At 45.6% G+C, this 24,958-nt stretch overlaps 1 pseudogene; it reads left to right on the top strand.

Annotated features, from left to right (window-relative positions):
* The first annotated feature begins 12,693 nt into the window (after positions 1 to 12,693).
* LOC119921518 lies at positions 12,694 to 12,858 on the top strand (annotated as a pseudogene).
* Positions 12,859 to 24,958: the final 12,100 nt, after the last annotated feature.

Genomic DNA, 24,958 nt, shown 5'->3' with positions numbered 1-24,958 from the left:
TAAATTTTACATCTTACTAAGTAAACCCCATTTAGCATCTCATCACCAGAAGTGCCTGTTTAATCTGTGTATGGGAAACACACAAAATGTGAAAGCATCTGCCTCGGCGGGAGTAGGAAGTGTCTTGTCATTATGCTCTCAAGTAAATTCTGACCTGTAGCAAAGACATGGACACATGTCTCGCAGAACGCCACACCTACACCTGCAATCATTCTGATAGTGTATACATAGAGTTTTCTTTGTAAAAATATGGAAGTGATTTACCATTGCCCCTTCCAAACAGTGAACATGAGTCGCCACCCTCTACTCTTTCCCATGCCACTGTTGCCCAGCACAGATGAGCTTTGACTTGTAGCAGATTGCCTTCCACTTGCTAGCCACTGGCCAAGCTAGGAATGGAAGGGTTAGGCCTCTGCTTGACTCTCCCTCTCATAGTCAAGACTGGTAGAGTACAGGGTCGCAATCCAGGTGCGACCCTGAGAGAGGGAAGTAAGAATAGGTTCTTAAAATCCAATCCCCTCCAAGAGGCTTTTCCTGACTGAGCCTTGATTTCCAATTCTCACATCCCCTTCTTCATCAGCTCTTGTGCTTGGATTTGCACTCTTTATCACCCCTTCCTCATCCCTGCAGCACTTAAGTACATCTCCATAATATATTTATTTGTATCAGTGCATGTTTTCTCCTCTAGACTGTAAATTTGCTGTGGGCCGGGGAACGTGTCTACAACTCTGTTGTATTGTACTCTCCCATGCTGTTAGTACAATTGATTGATCGAGTGAGCTTCCTTGCTGACCTCTCTGTCTCCTGTGTCTCCCCACCCCATTCGCTACTTTTCTCATTTTTCTACAGAAACGTCAGTCTATGTTTCCCCACTTCTCAAGGGGCTCCGGTGGTTGCCCATTCACTATGCATCAAACGGAAACTCCTTATTATCAGTTCTAAAGCTCTCAATCACCTTGTACCCTCCTACCTTATCTCACTGCTCTCCTTCTACAACCCAGCCTGCACACTCTGCTCCTCTAACCCCAAACTTCTCATGGTACCTCGATCTCATCTATTTCACTGCCAACCTCTCATCCGTGCCCTACCTCTGTCCTGGAGTGGCCTCCATCTTCATATCCAACAGACAATTACTTTCCTCACATTCAAAGCATTAATGAAGGAACATCTCTTCCAAGAAGCCTTCCCTGATTAAACCCTCATTTCCTCTTCTCCCACTCCCTTCTGCATTGCCCTTGTACTTGGATTTGCTTCCTTTATTCACCCCTCACTCAGCCCCACAGCACGTATTTACACTAACACTGCCATCTCCGGGTTCTCCTCCTTTCTCTCTGGCTGCTCCTTCTCAGTCTCTTTTTCAGTCTGACCTCCTCTGTTTCACTTCCTCTCACAGTGGAGGGGTCCCTCAATGCTCAGTTCTCAGTCCCCTTCTATTCTCCATCTACTCACTCCCTTGGAGAACGTACTTGTTCCCACAGCTTCAACTACCATTGCTATGTGACTGATTCCCAAATCTACATATACAGCCCTGACTTCTCTCCTATCTGCCATTTCCTCCTGCCTTCAGAACATCTCTACCTGGACATCCTGCCGACACCTCAAACTAAACATGTACAAGCAGAACTCTTCATCTTTCCACACAAATACTATCTTCCCTTCTTTTCCATCACTGAAGAAAATCCTCCCGATTTCACAATCCCCTAACCTTGGCATTGCATTTGATTCATCCTCCTCATACAACCCACATATTCAATCTGTCATCAAATCCTGTCAGTTCTACTTTCACCGTATTGCTAAAATCCTCCCTTTCCTCTCCATCCAAACTGTTACTACACTGATCCAAGCACTTATCCTATTCAGCCTGGACTACTGCAGCAGCCTCCTCACTGAGCTCTGGGCCTCTTGTCTCTCCTATCTCCAGTCCATACTTTACTCTGTTGCATGAATCATGTTTCTAAAAAGACCTTTCCATCGATGTCTCCCCACTCTTCAAGAACTACCAGTGGTTGCCCACATATTTCCACATCAAAGAGAAAATCCTTACCACCAGCTTTAAAGTGCTCCATCATCTGGCACCTTCCTACATCATCTTCCTGATCCCCTACTATAGCCCAGCCCATGTACTCCACTTCTCTAGCAGCAGCTTCCTCACTGTGCCATGATCTTATCTAATCTCTCTGCTGAACTCTTTACAATATCTTCCCTCTGGCCTGGACCTCCCCCGACCCCCATATATGCCAGTCCACCATTCTCTCCACCTTCAAAGTCTTACTAAAGTCACATCATCCTCCAAGAGGCTTTCCCCCACTTTGAGCCTTTTTTTCTCGACTCCCTCTCCCTTCTGCATCATCTATGCACTTGGGCCTGTACCCTTTAGGCTTTTGGTATTTACTCCACTCTCGTCCCCACACCACTTGGGTATATATCTATAGATTATTTACTTACAATAATGTCTGTGTCCCCCTCTAGACTGTAAGCTCGTTATGGGCAGGGAACATGTTTGCCAACTTTGTTGTATTGTATTCTCCCAAGTGCTTAATAAATAAATTCCATTGATGATGATGAAGATGATAACTTATTTACATTTCTTAGATGAGGAGCCCAAGGCCCGGGGAATTTCAGTGACTTGATCAAATAACACAGTAGGCCAGTGGTACTCAACCTTGGGTCTTGCCTCTTTTCCAGTGCTCTATCCACTGGGCCACATTGCCTCGCTGAAACATTTTCACTAAATCCCAAGGTGGGGTAGAGGTGGGGACTCATTGAGGCCTTTAGGTAGTAGATAGGTTCAAATGAAACAAACACCAATCACTTCTGCACCCAGAGGTTGGTGGTGAACTATCGGGGTCTCCCTTATCTCCACCCATGAAGGTTTTGATATCTGTTTTTATCATTTCTCATATTAAACAACCAGTCATAGACTCAGATTTCTAAAGTAGGGCTGATCTCAAGGGTCCCCACAGGTGTATGTCGAGATTGAACCCGTAGTTCACTGCCTCTATTCCATGATGCTGAAGGCTGCACTCCAGGAGAGCAGAACACCCTCCTTCCTCATATCCGACAGACAGTTACTCTCCCCCCCATTAAAAAACATATTGAAGACACATCTCTTCCAAGAGGCCTTCCCTGACTAAACCCTCCTTTCTTCTTTTGCCATTCCATTCTGTGTCACTCTGATTTGCTCCCTTTATTCATCCCTTTTCCCAGCACCATAGCACTTATGCCAAAATCTGTACTTTATTTATTTATATTAATGTCTGTCTCCCCCTCTGGACTGTAAACTCATTGGGGGTAAGAAATGTGTCTGTTCATTTTTACATTGCATTTTCCCAAACTCTTAGTACAGTGCTCTGCACACAGTAAGCGCTCAGTATATAGGATTGATTGAAAGAAGAAGAAAGAAGAAGAAGAAGAAGAAGAAGAAGAAGAAGAAGAAGAAGAAGGAGGAGGAGGAGGAGGAGGAGGAGGAGGAGGAGGAGGAGGAGGAGGAGGAGGAGGAGGAGAAACCACCGAGAATTAAATTCACCTATAAATGCATGTAGGACTGACAGTTTTGCCGGAACTGTGCACACAAAAAGGCTGTCCCCTATTTTTTTAAAAAATGATACTTAAATGTTCACTGTATGTCAAGCATTGTGCTAAGGTAGAAGTAATCTAATCAGGTGGAACACAGTCCCTGTCCCATATGGGTCTCAGATTCTGAGAAGGAGGAGGAAGTAGGATTTAATTCTAATTTTAAAGAAGGTCACACTTCTGAAAAGCTTCAGAGCTTGGACTTCTAGCCAGGTCCTTCTGACTTCCAAGCTAGTGCTGTATCCACTTGGCCACGCTGCTTCCCTTGTTTTCTTCCATTTAATACTTGTATTGTCTCTCACTCTTTATGGAGCTTCAACTTGAAACGGGTCATTCCTTTCTTAATTGCAGTGTGCTATGCTGATCTCTCCACAACAAATGACTTCCAGTTTTGAGCTGGGATGTAGACCTTTCTGAAGTTTTACCTTTTTTAATGGTTTTTGAAAAGAGCGTACTGTGTGCCAGGCACTGTAGTAAACACTGGGGAAATTAGATTGGACCCAGTCCATGTCTCACGGCTCACAGTCTTACAGAGGAGGCAACTGAGGCCTAAAGAATTTGAGTAAATTGTCCTTGTTCACACAGCAGATAAACGACAGAGCCAGGATTAGAACCCTGGCCCTTCTGATTCCCAGGACCGTGCTCTATCCACTAGACCATGCTGCTTCTCATCCTTTACATTACTGTGGCCTTGAAATACTTCTTGTGCCCTTCTTGCCTTTGATTTTCCAATTTCAGTTCTCGAGAAAGCAGCTGTTTGTATCTCCCGCTGACCCTCAAATGATCTCCTCTGTTCTCACCTTCATTGAAGCTGCAGTAAAATGAGCATAGTATGAGGCTAGGAGACTGACTGTGTTCCAGAGATTCATTGTCCGTGATCTGGTCTTGCCATTTCCCATTGAGCCTGACCCGTAAGTGGAGGTGATGGAAAGGTTCAGGGAGCCGGATGTGCCATCTGTTGGCTGTTTCACTGGGGGGCACTGGACCTGACAGAGAGGTGATTCTGTCCATGTGCCTCCATCTAATCTTCCCCGAAACCCAATGGGAAAGCATGTAGCTTCTCTAGGGATCCTCGTTGGAAAGAGGAGGTTCCCTTTTCCACAGTGTCCTTATTCTCCGGGCACTGGAAATCATCAGAAGTGGACTCACGGCTGAAAAGGTAATCGTAAAAGCCACAGGGCTATTCACCAGCCATGAAGAATTTTCTTTTCTGTTTAGCAAAACACTGAACATGATGGTCTGTCTCTATACAGCAGGACATAGAACACAACTAGGACAATAACCCTCTTGGCTGTCCAAACCTCAGGCATTGCCTCGTAGGGACTGTCCAGGCACATGGAGGTGCTGGATCTGCCGGTGGTGTCTGTGCGGGGCAAACACTATGTAGCCACTGGTCGCGCTTATGAGCTCCATGAAGAACAGATCCAGGCAGAGTTGCCTCACTGACAGGGACCTCTGTGCAATATTAAAAATCCAGTGTGATTCGAACCCTGAAGCCATTCCGGGAATTGCCATGAACAGCAGTGCACCAAAACATGAGGAGATTGACTATGCAGAAGAGGAGAAAGGAGGAGAAGACAAATTTGAATAACTTCACCTTAGGCCTAGCCTACCTGGAGGGGCCCGGGGTTGATGGTGATGGCCTGGTAGATGCTCAGGAGGTACGTGTTGCAGATGGACAGACTAAAGGCCACTCGATGGAAATATATAACCATCTTGCATCTGACGTCATCTAGAAAATTCCCCAGGCTCCAAATTTCCAGAGAACATTTAGGACTCCCCCAGTGAGAAAAACAGTGATGTGGGCTAAGGCCAGGTGAGTCTATACTTCACTCTGCTGCCCGGATTATCTTTGTACAGAAACGCTCCGGGCATGTCACTTCCCTCCTGAAAAATCTCCAGTGGTTGCCTATCAACTTTCGAATCAAGCAAACATTCTTCATTCTTGGCTTCAAAGCTCTCCATCACCTCGCCCCCTCCTACCTCACCGCCCTTCTCTCCTTCTACAGCCCAGCCCACACACTCCACTCCACTCCACTGCCACTAACCTCCTCACTGTGGCTCCTTCTCTCCTGTTCTGCCATCGACCCCTGGTTGACAACCACCAAACTAGCTGCCTTTCTCCCTTCAAAGCCTTAATGAGAGCTCAACTCCTCCAGGAGGCCTTCCCAGGATGATCCCCCTTTTTCCTCTCCTCCTCCTCCCCTCCCCATCGCTCCCCCGCCCTATCGCCTTCCCCTCCCTACAGCACCTGTGTATATTTGTACATATTTATTACTATATTTTTATTAATGATGTGTTTATAGCTATAATTATATTCATTCTGATGGTATTGACATTTGTTTACTTCTTTTGTTTTATTGTCTGTCTCCCCCTTCTAGACTGTGAGTCTGTTGTTGGGTAGGGAAAATCTCTATATGGTGCCGATTTGTACTTCCCAAGTGCTTAGTACAGTGCTCTGCACACAGTAAGTGCTCAATAAATACGATGGAAGGAAGGAAGGAAGGAAGGAAGGAAGGAAGGAAGGAAGGAAGGAAGGAAGGAAGGAAGGAAGGAAGGAAAGAAGGAAAGAAGGAAAGAATGAATGAATGTGAGCAAGGATGAAGTCAGAGGATCTCAGCTGGTGGCTGGCATATATCTTGTGGGCATAAAACAGGAAGAGGAATCCATTCGCTGATATCCCAGTAAGAACCTGTAACAGAATTGCAATCCCAAAGGTGATGTCCATTCTCAGGCATAATTAGAGAGGACCTCCTTCCAAAGCAACTTTGGGAGAGAAAGTGACTTAGGTGAGAATGAGTGAAAGAGAGACAATGGGAGAAGGTGCCTTATAAGTGTCACTGAGATAAAAATACATGCATGCACCCCTTAAATGGGACCGGAGGTCAGAAAAAGAAGAGAAATGCACATACTCTTTGTTTCTTAATGCTCCTGACATAATCCCATCATTTTTTTTTACCAATTCTGCCAAGAAAGGATAGGTTTGGATGACTTATTTCCGAGACCTGCTGACTGATTGATACTGAGAAGCAGCATGGTTTAGTGGAAAGAGCCCGGGCTTGGCAGTCAGAGGTCATGGGTTCTAATCCTGGCACTGTCTCTTGTCAGCTGTGTAAACTTGGGCAAGTCACTTAACTTCTCTGCACCTCAGTTACCTCATCTGTAAAATGGGGATGAAGACTGTGAGCCCTACGTGGGACAACCTGATTACCTTGTATCTAGCCCAGCGCTTAGAACAGTTCTTGGCACATAGTAAGCACTTAACAAATACCAATATAATTATTATTTTATAAATTATTGTTAACCTCTTGTGTCTGTCTCCCCAGCTAGATTGTAAGCTCCTTGAGGGCAAGAATCTTATCTACTAACTATCCTTTTCTTTTCCTTGGGCTTAATACACTGCTCTACACAGAGAAATCCTCATGAATTCCAATTAATTGATTAATTGATTGATGGACAAAGTGCAAGACACCTTGGGTGGGTTAAAGGCTAAGAATGTCCATATTCCCAAAATTTAATTTCGGTGTGCTACCAGGCTGGGCCATCAGATGAACTAGGCTTTTCCTTAGAAGATTTGTAATAAGAAGGTCGTTTTCTACTAAAATTAAAATCTAATGTAAAGCCAACTCGCTTCATGCAGACTTCGATTCGGTTTTGGACCTTTTCCAACCTGTTCCTATTGCAATGTGTTTAATGCTCAGCATCTCCGATGAAGTGACCTGACCAACACAGTCTCTGCCTTGTGCTTTTTAAAATGTATTTGTTACGTGGGTAGGGATTGTCTCTGTTTCTGAATTGAACTTTCCAAGCACTTAGTACAGTGCTTTGCACACAGTAAGCACTGAATAAATATGATTTAATGAATGACTGAATGAATGTGACAGGCACTATACTGATTGCTGGGTGAGATACAAGGCAATCAGGTTGGACACAGACCCTGTCCCACAAGGGACTCAAAGTCTTAATCCCCATTTTATAGACGAGGGAACTGCGGCCTACAGAAATCAGGTGAGTTGCCCAAGATCACACAGCAGACAAGTGACAGAGCCAGGATTAGATCCCATATCCTTCGGACTCCCAGGTCCACGCTCCATCTACAGACAATGATGTTTCTCTTAGTCTTTCAAGGCTAATCACAGGGATCATTACTGATAATGACACTGATTCTTCAGGCCCCAGGATACACAGTCTGAGGGGTCATTTAATAGAGACGGTGGGAGATACTCACTCTTGAATGGGTGCCTTTGTGAGAATGGACCGTGACTAGTGTAAAAGGAAGCAGCATGGCCTAATGGATAGATCACCTGCCTAGCACTAACAGGCTCCAGGTTCTTATCCCGGACCCACCACCTGTCTGCTGTGGGACTTTGGGCAACTCATTTCAACTCTCTGTGCCTCAGTTACCTCATCTGTAAAATGGGGATTCAATACCTGTTCTCCTTCCCTCTTAGACTTTGAACCCCATGTAGAAAATTAGGTGGGTCTAACCTGATTATCTTGTGTTGACCCCAGTACTTATTAAAGCACATGGCACATAGTAAGTGCTTAACAAATACCATAAAAAAGATGTAGCCGAGGAATGTTCTTATGTCAATCATCGGTGGAGCCCGGATGAATGCATTATACCTGGAGAATTGAGGTGGAAGAGGAGGAGCTAATAAAAGACAGCAGATATGTACAAATCTGTAATTATTTATATTAATGTCTGTCTCCCTGCCCCCAGACTGTAAGCCCGTTGTGGTCAGCGAATGTGCCTATTGATTGTTATATTGTACTAGCCCAAGCGTTTAGTACAGTGCTCTGCACATAGTAAGTGCTCAATAAATACGACTGAATGAATAAATTATGTGGAGAGGAATGTTAGCGTGGCAATGGAGGTGATTTGGGATGAGAATATATAAATCACTCCCTCAGTCTACTCTCCCTCATCGATAATAATAATTATAATCATAGTGTTGTCTAACAATTTAGGTGCCAAACACTCTGCTAAATGCTGTGGTACTTTCAAGATCATCAGGACGGACCAAGTCTCATATGAGGCTCACAGTCTAAGGGGGAGGGAGAACACGTTGTTTTTTGTCCATCTACCACTTCTATACTATGAGCCCGTTGTTGGGTAGGGACCGTTTCTATATGTTGCTGACTTGTACTGCCCAAGCGCTTAGGACAGTGCTCTGCACTCAGTAAGTGCTCAATAAATACAATTGAATGAATGAATGAGCCTATATTTAATCCTCATTTTACAGATGAGGAAAGTGAGGCACAGAGAAGTTAAGTTACTTGGCCAAGGTCACCCAGCATGCAGGTTGTTGGAACTGAGTGGAAAACTCCAGTCTCTTGACTCCCAGTCTTATGCTCTTTCCAATAAAGGGTTACCCAGAAATTCATTAGAACAGGTAGCTGAGGCATTCATGTGCTTAACCTAAACCCTCCTATTTCACCCATCCACATCCCTCTTGACCCCTCCAAGCCAACCATGCTATGGAGACACAAGTCCCGGCTAACTTCCATCCTTCCTGTGTCCACCCATTCCCAAACACACCCCAAGCCCAGCAAACAGTTTCCGTATCAGGGGAAAACTTCCCTTTCCAGCCTCCTGTCCCTGTAACCCCATCGACACTAGAGAGAAAAATGACTCCTTCCTACTCACCTGCCTCCATTTCCTCTGTAGATGAAGGGGCCAGGTCTTTGACACTCTGATTCTGGCAGAGCAAGGAGGAGCCAAGAATTTATCAAACAGTTTTCCTCATCACCACTCTTCCTCTGGAATTATTTATTGTGCAGGGTTCAGTGAGTTTCTCACTGAGCATTATCTGTTCTGACACCCTGCCTGGAACATCTGTCATGATGATTCCCTTCCCTGTTGCCCCTCATACGGAAACCTTATGATCCCGGAGCTTTCTGCACAATGCAACGAGGTTAATTGACATCAGACACGTCCCAGAAGAGACTGGACACGGCCCAACCCTGCGGACCTTGGGAATGAGTTGCATAAAAAAAATCAAAAGCTGTTTAACAGGCTATTAGCAGCTAGAAACAATACAATATCTAGCCTGACCTTTAGAGTTGATTTTTGACTGACTGAATTTGGATTGACCGGCTGTCAATACTACCATCTCACAGACAAACTTCACTCCCTTCACATCTGGCCAAAAAGAGGGGTGGGTGAAGGTGGTGCTTGGCAATAGTAAGCACTTAACAAATACCATAATTATCATTATCATTATTAGCACAAGGCTCAGAAGCTGACTGATCGAAACTCACCTCTGATCCCTGTCTGCAGAATACAAATGATGTGGTTCACTCCTGGCAGGAGTCCCTTCAGAGGGACCCCTTCTACATCCCAGTCCAGACCGCTCCTCTAGAGATAGCCTTCTCACTGTGCCTCCATCTCACCTGTTTCGCTGTCGCCCCCTAGCCCACATCCTGCCTCTGGCATGGAACGCCCTCTCTCCTGAAATCTTCCCCACTTCACAGCCTTACTGGAGGCACATATTCTCCAAGAGGCTTTCACAGGCTAAGCCCAACTTTTCCTCATCTCCCACTCCCTTCAATGTCCCCCGACCCCTTTGCTCTCCCACCCTTCCAGTCCCAAAGCACTTATGTAAACATCTGTAATTGTATTCAGCCGTTTATTCTTCCCCCTCCCAGCCCCAAAGGACTTATGTACATATCTGCAATTTTGCTTATTTGTATTTATGTCTCTCTTCCCCACTCTAGACTGTGATCTCATTGTGGGCAGGGAATGTCACTGTTTATTGTTGTATTGTTCTTTCCTAAGCACTTAGTACGGTAATCTGCACTCAATAAGAGCTCAATAAATAAGATTGAACGAATGAATGAATGAATGAATGAATGAATGAATGGCCCTACTTGAGTCTATCCTACATTTAAGGATAGTGGCAGAAGCATGGCCTAGTAGAAAGTCCAGTGGCTACCAATCAACCTACGCATCAGGCAAAAACTCCTCACCCTCGGCCTCAAGGCTCTCCATCACCTCGCCCCCTCCTACCTCACCTCCCTTCTCTTCTTCTACAGCCCAGCCCGCAACCTCTGCTCCTCTGCCACTAATCTACTCACCGTGCCTCGTTCTCGCCTGTCCCACCATCGATCCCCGGCTCACGTCATCCCCCCGGCCTGGAATGCCCTCCCTCCCCACATCCGCTAAGCTAACTCTCTTCCTCCCTTCAACGCCCTACTGAGAGCTCACCTCCTCCAGGAGGCCTTCCAGACTGAGCCCCCTCCTTCTTCTCCCCCTTGTCCCCATCCCCATCCCTCCCGCCTTACCACCTTCCCCTCCCCACAGCACCTGTATATATGTATATATGTTTGCATGCATTTATTACTCTATTTATTTATTTATTTATTTGTACATATTTATTCTATTTATTTCATTTTGTTAATATGTTTTGTTTTGTTCTCTGTCTCCCACTTCTAGACTGTGAGCCCACTGTTGGGTAGGGACCGTCTCTATATGTTGCCAACTTTTACTTCCCAAGCGCTTAGTACAGTGCCCTGCATGCAGTAAGCCCTCAATAAATATGATTGATTGAATGAATGAATGAATCAATGACTTGAGTTCTCATCCATGCTCCACCACTTATCTGCTGTGTCACCATGACAAGTCATTAAACTTCTCTGGGCTTCAGTTTCCTCATCTGTAAAATGGAAATTCCGTGCCTGTGCTCTCCCCTACTTAGACTGTGAGCTCATGTGGGACAGGGACTGTGTTTGACCTGATTAACTTGTATCTAAATGCTTGACATATAGTAATCACTTAGCAAATACCCTAATTTTTATCAATATTGTGTCCTGAGTAATTCTATAGGGCAGGAGGGTAGTTGCTACCACTCTTCTTTGGCCAGTCCCCACAGTTAGGGGGCGTTGTTGGTTAGGGATTGTCTCTGTTGCCGAATTGTACTTTCCAAGCACTTAGTATTGGTGCTCTGCACACAGTAAGTGCTCAATAAATGCAATTCAATGAATAAATGAATAGTCTTCAAGACTGATGTTCTCACAGCATTTTTTAGAATGGTATTTAGCACTTACTGTGTGTTAAGCATTATGTTAAATCCTGAGGTAGACACAAATTAATCAGGGTGGACATAGTCCCTTTACACGTATGGCTCACAGAACAAGCAGGAGGGAGAACACATATTAAATATCCATTTTGCAGTTGAGGGAACTGAGGCACAAAGAAGTTAAATGACTTGCCCAAGGTCACACAGTGGACCCGGGATTAGAATCCCGGTTCTCCGTTTCCCAGAACCCTTTAGGCCATGCTGCTTCTCGTCGCTGAAGTAGGTGTTAGCCTAGCTCAAATGACAAATTTGGTAGAAAACAGAGTGAGTGAAGTTGCTTAATTCTTTAACTGCAAGAAGAGAATAGAAGTCAATGTGCAATTACTGGGACCCTCTGGGAGAGCCTAAAGCTGATGATCAATGCTTATTGTTTTTATTGTTCTGGATCCCAACAGATACGCTCAGAACTGCTTGTTCCAGGGAGGACCCTTTGTGCTACAAACCTACCCGTGAGTTTCCTAGGAACTTCAGGAGTTTCGAGGATCATCGTGACTTAATGGAAAGACCAATGGCCAGGGGGTCAGAGGGCTTGGGTTCTAATCAATATGCCTGCTGTATGACCTTGGGCAAATCACTTCACTTCACTGTGCCTCTGTTCCCTCATCTTCAAAAGTGGGGATTCAATACCTGTTCTCCATCCTACTTAGTCTGTGAGACCCATGTGGGACAGGTACTTCATCTGATGTGATTACCTTGCATCTTCCCCAGAGTTTAAAAGAGTGCTTGACAAATAGTAAGTTCTTAATACACAATTATTTGTCTCTACTCATCCAACCTATTCTGTGTAGTCTTTGGAGGTTCCTGCTAACATTTGTTGGCTGTTTCATAGCAAAAGAAAAGCGAAAAGATGGTTTTCTACATTGCATGCTTATGGACTGTAAACTCATTGTGGGAAGGGAATGTATCTCCCAACTCTGTTATATTGTATTCCTTAAGCGCTTGGTGTAGTGTTCTACACATAGTATGTGCTCAATAAATACCACTTAATGAATGAATATGCTATCTGACCGTAAAAATCTTAAACTGTAATTGACAAGAGCATCTCTCAGGATCATACCTGGAGAGTTTCCAGTACTCTACCAGTCTAGACTATGGGAGCGAGAGTCAAGCAGAAGCATATCCATTCCATTCCTAGCTTGGGCAGTGGCTAGCGAGAGGAAGGCTTGGGCAAGGGCTAGCGAGTGGAAGACAATCTGCTGCAAGTCAAAACTCACCTGTGCTGGGCAGCATCGGCAAGGGAGAGAGTTGAGGGCAGAGACTCAGGTTTACCTCATGGAAGGAAGCAATGATAAACCACTAATCGAGAAAACTCTATGGATATACTACCAGAATGATTGCAGATGGAGGTGGGGAGTTATGGAAGAGATGTGTCCATGGAGTCACTAGAGGCCGGAGACAACTCGGCAACATAAGACTATTGACAAGAGAGACATAAACATATTTAGAACTAGGGCAATAAAAATAAATGATTGGATGTGCAGTCAATCAATGGTATTTATTGAGCACTTACTGTATGCACAGTCCTGTGCTAAGTGCTTGGGAAAAGACAAAACAACAGAGTTGGTAGACCTGCTCCCTGACCACAAAAAGCTTTCAGTCTAGAGGAAACAGAACAAGAGTAAAGCAGTGTGGTCTAGTGGAAAGATCCCAGGCCTATGGGTCAGGGGACCTGGTTTCTATTCCTGGCTCCAAAACCTGTCTGTTAGGTGACCTTTGCTAAGTCTCCTAACTTCTCTGAGCCTCAGTTCCCTCATCTACAAAATAGGGATTAAAAACCTGTTCTCCTTCCTACTTAGACTGTGAGCCCTGTGTGGGACCTGTTTATCTTCTATCTACCCCAGCACTTAGTAAAGTGCTTGGCACACAGTAAGCACCTACAAATACCACAATTATTATTAGTTTCATTATGATAAATGAAGCATTCTCTGAGAAGGAATAAACATTCTTCTTATTTTCTTCAGTCTTCAGTAGCTCCAGAATTGTTTTGGAAAGGCCTTGCCTTTTCACTCTCATTCTCAAAGCTATTACTCCCCAAGGAGCCCACAGCTTCACTGTAGAAGGAATGTCCAACATCTCCACGGTGACGGAATTCCTCCTGTTGGGGTTCTCGGAGGTCCAGGAGCAGCAGCTGGTCCATGCTGCACGGTTCCTCCTGGTCTACCTGGCGGCCCTGATGGGGAATCTCCTCATCGTAACCGTCACTGTCCTCGATCAGCTCCTCCACACACCCATGTATTTTTTCCTCAGCTACCTGGCCCTCATTGACCTCTGCCTCACTTCCATCACCGTTCCCAAGTCCATCGTCAGCACCCTGACCAACAACAAATCTATCTCTTTCCTGAGATGTGTTTTACAAGTTTCATTCTTCATATCTTTGTCATCCACTGAAATGATCTTGCTCACTGTGATTCCCCATGACCAGAGGGGCTTGTGGAAAGATGGCAGCTGTCTCCTGGCTCAGCTGGGGCTTCTCCGGCCTCATGCACACGGCCGCCACCTTCTCTGAGCCCTTCTGTGTATCCAGTGTGATCCAACATTTCTTCTGTGCTGCTCCCCACCTCCTGGCCCACGCTTACTCCACTGTGATCCTTAGAGAAATTGAAGTCACAACCTTTACTGCAGGCGTCTCTCTGCTCTGCTTCTTTTCCATCATCATTCATTCATTCATTCAATCGTATTTATTGAGAGCTTACTGTGTGCAGAGGACTGTACTAAGCGCTTGGGAAGTACAAGTTGGCAACATATAGATATGGTCCCTACCCAACAGTGGGTTCACAGTCTAGAAGGGGGAGGCAGAGAACAAAACAACATAACAAAAATAAAATAAATGCAATAAAAACGCACAAATAAAATAAATAGAGTAATAAATATGTACAAACATATGTACATATATACAGGTGCTGTGGGGAGGGGAAGGAGGTAAGGCGGGGGGGATGGGGAGGGGGAGGATGGGGAGAGGAAGAAAGGAGCTTAGTCTGGAAAGGCGTCCTGAAGGAGGTGAGTTCTCAGTAGGGCTTTGAAGGGAGGAAGAGAGCTAGCTTGGTGGATGTGCGGAGGGAGGGCATTCCAGGCCAGGGGGATACCGTGGACCGGGGGTCGATGGCGGGATAGGCTAGAACGAGGGACGGTGAGGAGATTAGCGGCAGAGGATCAGAGGATGCGGGCTGGGCTGCAGAAAGAAAGAAGGGAGGTGAGGTAGGAGGGGGCGAGGTGATGGAGAGTCTTGAAGCCGAGGGTGAGGAGTTTTTGCCTGATCATCTCTTACATGTGTATCTTCTCCGTTGTACTGAAGATACCGTCGGCGGAGGGCTGGTTGAAAGCCTTCTCCACCTGTCTTCCCCACGTGGTCGTTGCCACTCTTTTCCTCTCCACAAGAATCTTTGCCTTTCTAAATCCGAAGTCAAATGGTCCTTCAGGAACTGATCCGTTTCTTTCCATGTTCTATTCCATAGTGCCTCCAGCCACGAACCCCCTCATCTACAGCCTCAGGAACAGAGAGCCGAAGACCAGTCTGGGAAGGATGTTAGCTGGGACAGGGTCCAACAAGAGGGAAATGTTTGATCCTCCATTAGTCCTTTAGACTGTAAACTCACTGTGGGCAGGGAACGCGTTTAACAACTCTATTGTATTGGACTTTCCCAAGAAGCATCATGGCCTAGTGAAAAGACTATGGACCAGGGAATCAGAGGATGTGTGGTCTAATCCTTGCTCCCCATCTTTCAGCTGTGTAACCATGGGCAAGTTACCTAACTTCTCTGTGCCTCAGTTACCTCATCTGTAAAATGGGGATTAATACTGTGAGCCTCATGTGGGACAGGGACTGAGTCCAACCTGATTACATTGTATCTACCCCAGTGCTTAGAACAGTGCTTGGAACATATTAAGCACTTAACAAATATCACAATTATGATTAAAATTGTCTTGTATTGCCTTTTGCTATTTAAAGTAATTGTAGAATTTTTTAAGTGCTTCTTATGAGTGGCACTCTGTACTAAATACTGGAGTAGATACATGACAAAAAGGTCCCACAAGGGGCTAACAGTCTACGTAGGAAGGAGAACAAGTATTGAAACTTCATTTTGCAGATGAGAAAACTGAGGCACAGAGAAATGAGTTGCCCAAGATCACACAGCAGACAGGTCGGGGAGTCAGACTTAGAATTTAGGATCCTCTGACTCCCAGGACCAGGCTCTTTACAACAGACCACGCTGCTTCTTTAAGAAGAAGGGACTGAGAACTTGAAACTGATCAGACACAGTAAAGATCACTGGGTCTCTCAACAGCTGCCTGGATGAAATTTTTCCTGCTTTCAGCCTTCTCTTCCAGCCCAGCCTCCCATTCTCTAACCAAGACAAATCATAAGTCTCCATGAGGCAAGGCCCTCACTGAAACCATAATCACTTTCAAGATCCACTGGAAGTTGGCCAATGAATAACAATCAATCCACCTGACTGACCCCTAGGTCAGTTGACTGATCCATCATTATGGAATCAGTCATATTCCGTTACTGTTCTACACACCTTCAACATTCTTGCCCAAACCTTTGACATTATTGAGGGAAATCTATTTCCTTCTTCTGACTAGCTCTGATTGGATCATGGAGGAGATGGACATTTCAGCCCTCATTACATGTCATGCCCTCTTCTGTTTGGTTTCCATGATAATCTCTTACGTCTGCATCTCCTCACCAGTGCTGAGGATGCGGTCCTCAGAGAGACCGTCCAAATCCTTCTCTACCTGTCTGCCCCATCTCATCGCTGTGCCCTTCTTCCTCTCCACCCCTTCCTTCGATTATCTGAAATCACCCTCCCTTTCCTCTCTCCCTCGTTTCAAGACCTGCTGGTGCCTGTGTTCTACACAGTGGAACTCCCCTTTCTGAACCCCCTCATCTACAACCTGAGGAACAGTGGCATGAAGGCTGCCCTGGAGAAGATCCTGGGAAGAGAAATGTTCACCTAGAGTGGAATGTGGTTTTACTTTCAATAGTTGTTTTCTGATGTATCGGAGGGCGTCTCATTGATCTGCAACGGGAGAGGGGAGAATGTTGCAACATGAAGCAAAACTATAGTGGGCTTCCATATACGCATATACATACACATACATGAAGGCAGAAGCAGAAATGGTGCGGTCTATTGGAGACAGAGGACCTGGGTTCTAATCCTGGCTCTGCCACGTGTCTGATGCGTGACCTTAGGCATTTCACTGAACTTCTATGGTCCTCAGTTACTTTACCTGGAAAATGGAAATTAAGACATGGGCCACATGTGGGAAATGAAGTGTGCCCAACCGGATTATCTTATATCTACTCCAGCACTTAGTACGATGCTCTGTACACAGTAAATAACAATAAATACAATTGAATTATTGATTGATTTGTGCCTATATGTGCTATGGGCCCGGGGTTGGGGTGAATACGAAGTTGTTAAAGGTTTCAGAACAAAGGGTATTTAGCTTGGATCGTTCAACCATCTATCTGTCCTTGTGATTTTCCACAGGTTCCAGGAAAGGATCTTCAATAGCATTTATTCATTCAATAGTGTTTACTGAGCACTTACTGTTTGCAGAGTCTGTACTATGCCCTTGCAGTCCATCTCTCCCATCTCTGTTTCCTCATCTCTTTGTCTTCACGTCCCTCTACCTCTGGCTTCTCTTCCCTGTCTCCCCATCCTTCCCCTTCCTTTCAGTCTATTTCCCCCCATCTCCTACGTCCTTCTGCCACTTTGTTTTTCTGTCTGCTTTCCAGATCATCTTTGTGCAGAAACGCACTGGGCATGTTATTCCCCTCTTCAAAAATCTCCAGTGGCTACCAGTCAACCTACGCATCAAGCTAAAGCTCCTCACTCTCGGCTTCAAGGCTCCCCATCACCTCTCCCCCTCTTACCTCACCTCTCTTCTTTCCTTCTACAGCCCAGCCCGCACCCTCCGCTCCTCTGCCGCTAAACTCCTCACTGTGCATCGTTCTCGCCTGTCCTGCCTTCGACCCCCAGCCTACGTCGTCCCCCTGGTGGCCTGGAATGTCCTCCCTCCACACATCCGCCCAGCTAGCTCTCTTCCTTGAAAGCCCTACTGAGAGCTCACCTACTCCAGGAGGCCTTCCCAGACTGAGCCCCCTTTTTCCTCTCCCCTTCCCCATCCCCCCGCCCTATCTCCTTCCCCTCCCCACAGCACCTGTATATATGTTTGTACATATTTATTACTCTATTCATTTTACTTGCACATATTTTCTATTTTATTTTGTCAATGATGTGCATATAGCTTTACTTCTATTTATTCTGATGACTTGATACTTGTTTTGTTTTGTTGTCTGTCTCCCTCTTCTAGACTGTGAGCCCGTTGTTGGGTAGGGACCGTCTCTATACGTTGCCAACTTGTACTTCCCAAGCGCTTGGTACAGTGCTCTGCACACAGTAAGTGCTCAATAAATGCGATTGAATGAATGAATGTCTGTACCTCTTCCTGTCTCTCCCCCATATGAATTCCGCCCTGGGGAAGATTTTCTCCGGCAACTTCATTTCCAGGACGAACTGACACTCTGTCTTGCCGGGGTAATAGGAAAATGGAGAGATCCACTTGAGGGAAGTAGTGTGGCCTGGTGAAGAGCCTCAGTCTGGGAGGTAGAGGATCTGAAGTTTAATTCTGCCTCTGCTACTTGTCTATTGTGTGTCCTTGGGCAACTCATTTCACTTCTCTGTGTCTCAGTTCCCTCACCTGTAAAATGGGGATGCAATACCAGTCCTCCCTCCTATGTAGACTGTGAGCCTAGTGTGGGACAGGGACTGTGTCCACTCTGATGACCTTGTATATGCCCCAGTGCTTACTAAAGAGCTTGGCATATAGTAAGGTCTTAGGTAATACCATTATTATATTAATGGAGGACTTTAGTCACACTGTTCTACAGGTCAAAGCTTTCTTATGAGCCTTCCTCCCTCAACCCTACCCAACCCTCCATTCCCTCTCACTATTTTTTAATGGTATGTCTTGAACACGTACTATGTGCCGGGCACTGTACTAAGTGCTGGGGTAGACGTGAGCTAATCGTGTTGGACACAATCCATGTCCCACATGGCCTCACAGTCAAAATCTCCTTTTCACAGATGAGGTAACTGAGGCCCAGAGAAGTAAAGTGGCTTCTCCAAGGTCACACAGCAGACAAGTGGCAGAACCCAGGACCTTGACTCCCAGGCCCGTGCTGTATCCATAAGGTCGTGCTGCATTTCAATAATGGTTCTCCTCATAATGTGAGCTAGTTTAATAAAGATTAAACAATAGTTTAATGGCACAGAAAACAGCACAAAATGGAATTTCATATTCTTTCTCCATGTGTTCTGGAACAAATGCCAATTTATAACATGTAAATCAAAGAGAAAATCTACTCACTTTAACAGTCATACCAGCTCCACAACAATTACCTACATAGCCTTATATTCTACTACATTCTCTATCCGTAATTGATTTTAATTTCTATCTCCCCCTGAATGCTGTAAAGTCCCTGTGAGCAGTTATTGCAACTGCCAACCCTGTTATATTGTACTTTCCCAACCACTTAGTACAGTGTCTGCACATAGTAAGCATTCAAAAAATACCAGTGGATGATTGTTCTAATAATTTAATTTGGCACATTCCTTTGGTGAGAGAAACAAAGATGAGACATGAAATGGGAGAAGCGATATTTACAAGCTATGGCTAAGGGAAGGCAGAATGAACTAGTGAAAAAGAGTGAGAGTGGAATTACATAGCCATAATTCATTGTTTTAAGTTAATGTCTGTCTCCCCTTCTAGACTAAACTCATTGTGGGCAAGGAATGTGCCTGTTATTTTGTTATATCATACTCTCCCAGGTGCTTATCACGGTGCTCTGAACCCCTTAAGTGCTCAATCAATACTATTGATTGACTGATTGATTGGATGAGGGAGGTAGGAAGTGGGCAGAGGTGAAAGGGCCAGAGGCCAGAGTGGAGACTGACTCAAGATTGATATTCCCCATCCCACCCTACTAGGGCTTTGCCGAAGATCCAGGGCAGAGCTTCAGGGATCGGATTATTTCTCCCTCCACCTTCCAGAGGCACTGCTCTCAGCCTCCTCCTGGGGAAGGAGATGGGCGCTCCACTCAAACGAGCTCAGGCTCTCAGGACTGACCACAGAAAGGAGGTTGGAGGCCATGGGAAAGAAAGGAAAATGTAAGATTTAGGAGCTGATGTGGGAAATCACCTCACACAGAACAGTGCCCTCTGGGGGTTGTTCCTGACGTCATATGTTGTTGCGGAGGGGCTTCACCCAAACCATCGTTCTAGCGTGCCCAAATCCCCTTTATGGCCCAAGGAGACTTGCCTGATCGTGCCTCAGTTAAGGGTTCCCCTGCCACCCCAGGAGCTTCCCTCTGGTGTTCCTGTCTGGCCTCAGCAGGATCACATAGAACTTGGGCCCAGAGATGCAGCTGTGGAGCCCAGTACTGGAGGCCAGGATGGAGAATACCTCCACTTCTACTGAGGCCTTGCCCCTGGTGCTTAGGTAGGTGGGCAGGAAGGAGACCCAGACGCTGCAGAACACCAGCATGCTGAATGTGATGAACTTGGCATTGTTGAAGCTCTCTAGCAGCTTCCTGGCCAAGAAGGCCACCGTGAGGCTGACCAGAGCCTGAGCCCCATGTAACCCAGGATGCAGTAGAAGGCAGTGGCTGAATCCTCGTTGCACTGGACCACGATGATCCTGGCTTCGGGTACCATGTCTAAGTTGGGGAACGGAGGAGAGGTCCCCAGCCAGACCATGCAGTTTTCCACGTGGATGAGGGAGCAGACACAGACAATGGAGGAAGGAATCCTGGGCCCCAACCACGTCTTCATTCTGCTCCCTGGTCCAGTGGCCCTGAAGGCCAGGACCACAGTGACCCTCTTGGCCAACACAACTGAAATGGTCATGAAGAAGGTGACTTCGAAGGCTGTCTGTTGCAAGATGCAGGTGGCCGGGCCGGGGTAGCTGATGAAGATCAAGGAGGGCAGGAAGCAGATCAGAAGGGACATGAGGAGACTGTAACTGAGACTGCAGTTGTTAATTTTCACTGTGGGGGTGCCCGGGTGGTGGACTAAGATCCCCAAAACCAGGGCGGTGAGGAGAGAGAAACAGAGGGCTAAGAACACCATAACCACTACCAAAGGCTCCTCATAGGAAAGGAAGACCAGCGCTTTCAGGACCCAGTGATCTCTTTGGCGATTTGGTAATTCATCTTTGGGGCATCTGATGTATTAATCCATATCTGAAAGGAACAAAGGAGATTCCCCCCCTCGCCTGGGACGAGGCATGAATTTTCAGCTCCTGGGCGAGGGAGGTTCACAATACAAGTGCAAAGTAATGCAGAGAAGAGCAACCAGGAGACTCAGATGGATGGAGAAACTGCTTTCAAAGGACTTGGAATGTGTATGCCAACTCTGTTGTATGTTACTCTCCCAAGGTCTTAGTCCAATGCTGTGCACCCAGTCAATGCCCAATAAATACTGGCTTGACTGGAATGATAAGATTGGTTTAGTCGGCTCAGTTACTTTAACACTTGGATTTGTACCATCTATTCACCTCAACGACGCTCAGTTCCACAGTCCTTCTGGCCATAACCATAATCTATTTTAATATCTGTCTCCCACTACAGATTTTCGTGGGAGACAGGGAATGTACCTACCAACTATTATATCATACTCTCCCAAGCGCTCAGTACAGTGCTCTGCACACAGTAGTACATAAAAATCAGTAGTAGATACAAATCACTTCACTTCTCTGTGTCTCAGATACCTCATCTGCAAAATAGGAATTGAAACTTTGAGCCCCATATAGGAAAGGGTGTGTGTCCAATCCAATTTTCTTGAACCAATCCCAGTGCTTAGTACAGTGCCTGGCACATAGTAAGTGTTTAACAAATACCATAATTATAATTATTATTATTATCAAGTGGCAGAGCTGAGATTAAAACCCATGTCCTTCTGACTCCCAGACTTATGATCTATCCACTTGGCTATGCCATGTCTTCATATATTCCCTCTGGTCAGGAATTCCATACCCCTTCATGTCTAGCAGACTACTACTCTCTCCATCTTCAAAGCTCTATTAAATCCTATAGCTCTTCCCTGATTATTCTGTCATTTTGTCCCTTTTGTTTTACCTAGGTACTTGGGCCTATACCCTTTAGGCAGCACTTTTATACTCACCCTTGCCCAACCCTCTTGTTTACACATTCTGATATTCTGTTCCTTCTCCTTGTACCCCTAAAGCAGCACTTTTATATTCAACCCTGCCCCACCCCCTTATGTACATATCCTGATGTTCTGTTACTTCTCTCATTCATAATTTATTTTAATATTTGTCTTCCCCACGAGATTGTAAGATCCTTTCATTTTCTTTTTTTATGGCATTCGTCAAGGGCTCACTATGTGTGAAACACTGGAGTAGATGCAAGATGATTAGTTGGACACAGCCCCATTTAATCGCCATTTTACAAATGAGGTAACTAAGGCACGGAGTACTTAATGACTTGCCCAAACTCACTCAGCAGGCAGGTGGTGGAGCCAGGATTAGAACCAATGTCCACTGACCTCCAGGCCCGTGCTTCTTCCACTACGCCAGTGCGCTTTCTCCAAGATCCTTGAGGGCAGGGATCGTGTCTAATCGGTCTACTCTACTGTACTTCCTCAAGTGGTTAGAACAGAGCTAGACTCAAAGTGAATTCTCAATTGATGTTGATCCTACCTCTTCATTACCCATTAAATTATGGCTTCAAAATCTACAATACCACAAACCCATGGGCCTACAAGTAGAGGGTTCAGGGAGAGAGATCCTCAGTATCCTGGGACTGTAGGATCCATCTCCTGCCATGGCCAGCTCCCCTGAATGACCCCACAGTCAGTGGTATCTTTAGCTGATTTTAGAACGTCAGAGGGGAGAAAGGAACTGAGTCCCCTCAGGGCAGGGACCCTGTCTGATCCAATTGTATTGTATCTAGCTCAGCACAGTGCTAAAAGGATTGTATGGATTTAACAGGAAAAGAAGCAGCATGGCCTAGTGGAAAGAGCATGGTCCTGGGAGTCAGAGGACCTGGGTTCTAATGCTCGCTCTGGAATTGCTTGCTGTGTGACCTTGGGCAAGTCACTTAATTTCTCTGTGCCTGTGTTCCTCAATGGTAAAATGGTGATTAAATACCTGTTCTCCCTCCTACTTAGACGGGGAGCCCCACGAGGCAGGGGGACTGGGTCCAACCTAATTAACCTGTACCTACAGTGTTTGACACATAGTGAAGTGTTTAAGAAAGACCCTAAAAAGATGCCACTATTATTAAACTGCAAGCTCGTTGTATGTGCAGGGATCATGTCTAACAACTCTGTTGTATTGCACTTTCTGAAGTGTTTGGTACAGTGCTGTGTACACAGTGAGCACTCATTAAATACCACTGATAGACAGATGGGTAGGAAATCTGTCTACTAATTCTGTTGTACTCTCCCAAGAATTTACTAGAGTGCTCTTCACGTAGTAAGCCCTCAATAAATGCCATTGGTGGATTCATTAATGACTAACATGAAATATTCCAGTTACAATTTACACTCATCCTGGACTTTTGGTCAGGAAACACGTCTATCAACTCTATTGTATTGTACGCTCTAATCAATCGATGGTATTTACTAAGCACTTATTTTTTGCAGAGTACTTGACAAAGCACTTGGAAGAGTACAGTATAACACTATAACTCCCAAGCACTTCATACAATGCTCTGCAAAGAATAAGTGCTCAATAAATACGATCGACTGATTCACTGATTTTTTAATAGCTGCTTTTTTTCTTTGCTTTGTTTTTATGGTATTTTTTAAGCCATCCTGCTTACAGTGCTTCTGGGCTTCTGGGAATATCATTCTCCTGCTACTTTCCATCTTCTCCAGCCTAAGGCCCCTTGACCAGATCTACGCTCACCTGGGCCTGCCCAACACCATGGTGCATCTCAGCAAGGGAATCTTGGAGACCACTGAAGCTTAGAAGATGGAATATTTCCTGAACACAGTTGGCTGCAAAATCCTCCGTTATTGCTACCGCATGGCCCGGGGACATTCCATTTTCTCCTAAGCATATTCCAGGCCGTCACCTCAACCCTGGGACCCTCCAATGAGCTCTGGTCAAAGACAGAGACCCCAGATGGTTCGACCTGTCTTGCCTTCTCTTCTGGATACCCAGTTTGCGCCTTGACGTTACCACCCCCTCAGAACCAGACCAGAGTTCAGAATATAGTTCATTTAAAATATGGTTCTTCAGTCAGAGTCAGCGCGGGCCTCACCGTGGTGAATTCCATCATTTTCACCCTCCCCGATCTCCTCTTTATTGGGCTCATGAGTGGGGCCAACATTGGCCTGGTGACTGTGTAAGCATCACAAGTTAGTCTAGGACCTGCATGGACATGGATACCTGTCCACTCCGATGCCCAAGTTTTGACAAGCCAAATGTATCCTTTTCCTGGTCACTCTCTATGATCTCCTGCACAGAAGCAGTTCGGTCACATTGAACGTGTTAATGAACTCCCAGGCCAAGACTCCCCTCATACTGAATATCCACACGGTTTTGTCGTTCGTCTTCTTGGCCATAAGTCCATTCCTGATTATCAACAGCATCAGGAGACAATTCTGGGGCAGATTTTCTGAGGAAACACAAAGCCCCACTGTCCACATCAACCGAGTTGACGGCAGCAGCAGAGCCCCAAGTAGGTGGGAGAGAAGAGAAAAGGACCTGAGATGGGAGGGACTGTAAGCCAGTTATGGTCAGGGAATGTGTCTACTAATTATGTTTTATTGTACTCTCCCAAACGCTTAGTACAGTGCTGTGAACATAGTAAGCACTCAATGAATACCATTGATTATTGATTGTTTGAGGGACCTAGTGCAATAGTCACTTCCCAGGGAAGTTCCCCACAGCACATATGTGTCTATCTATGAACTATGCGCTATAAATTCTTTATTTATATTCATGTTTGTCTCTCCCTCTAGCCTGTAATTTCGCTGTGGGAAGGGAACGTCTGCCAATTCTGTTGTATAGGACTCTCCCAAATGCTGAGTACAGTGCTCTGTGCATGGTAAACACTCAATTAAATACCTTTAGTGATGATGATGATGAATGTTAGCTTTGCCTGGTGAAGTGACAGCTGCATTTCAGCATGAGACAGCCTGAACTAGAGAGGAGCCTCTACTCCCTTCTCTGCAGATAATATGCTAGATAAATACTGTTGATTTGTGTCTACCCCAGCACTTAGAACAGTGCCTGACACATAGTGAGCTTTTAACATATATCTC

The sequence above is a fragment of the Tachyglossus aculeatus genome, assembly GCF_015852505.1.
Source record: "Tachyglossus aculeatus isolate mTacAcu1 chromosome 12 unlocalized genomic scaffold, mTacAcu1.pri SUPER_6_unloc_2, whole genome shotgun sequence".
NCBI lineage: Eukaryota > Metazoa > Chordata > Mammalia > Monotremata > Tachyglossidae > Tachyglossus > Tachyglossus aculeatus.
Note: the sequence above shows the minus strand (reverse complement) of the source record. Positions and strands in the feature narration are given on the sequence as shown.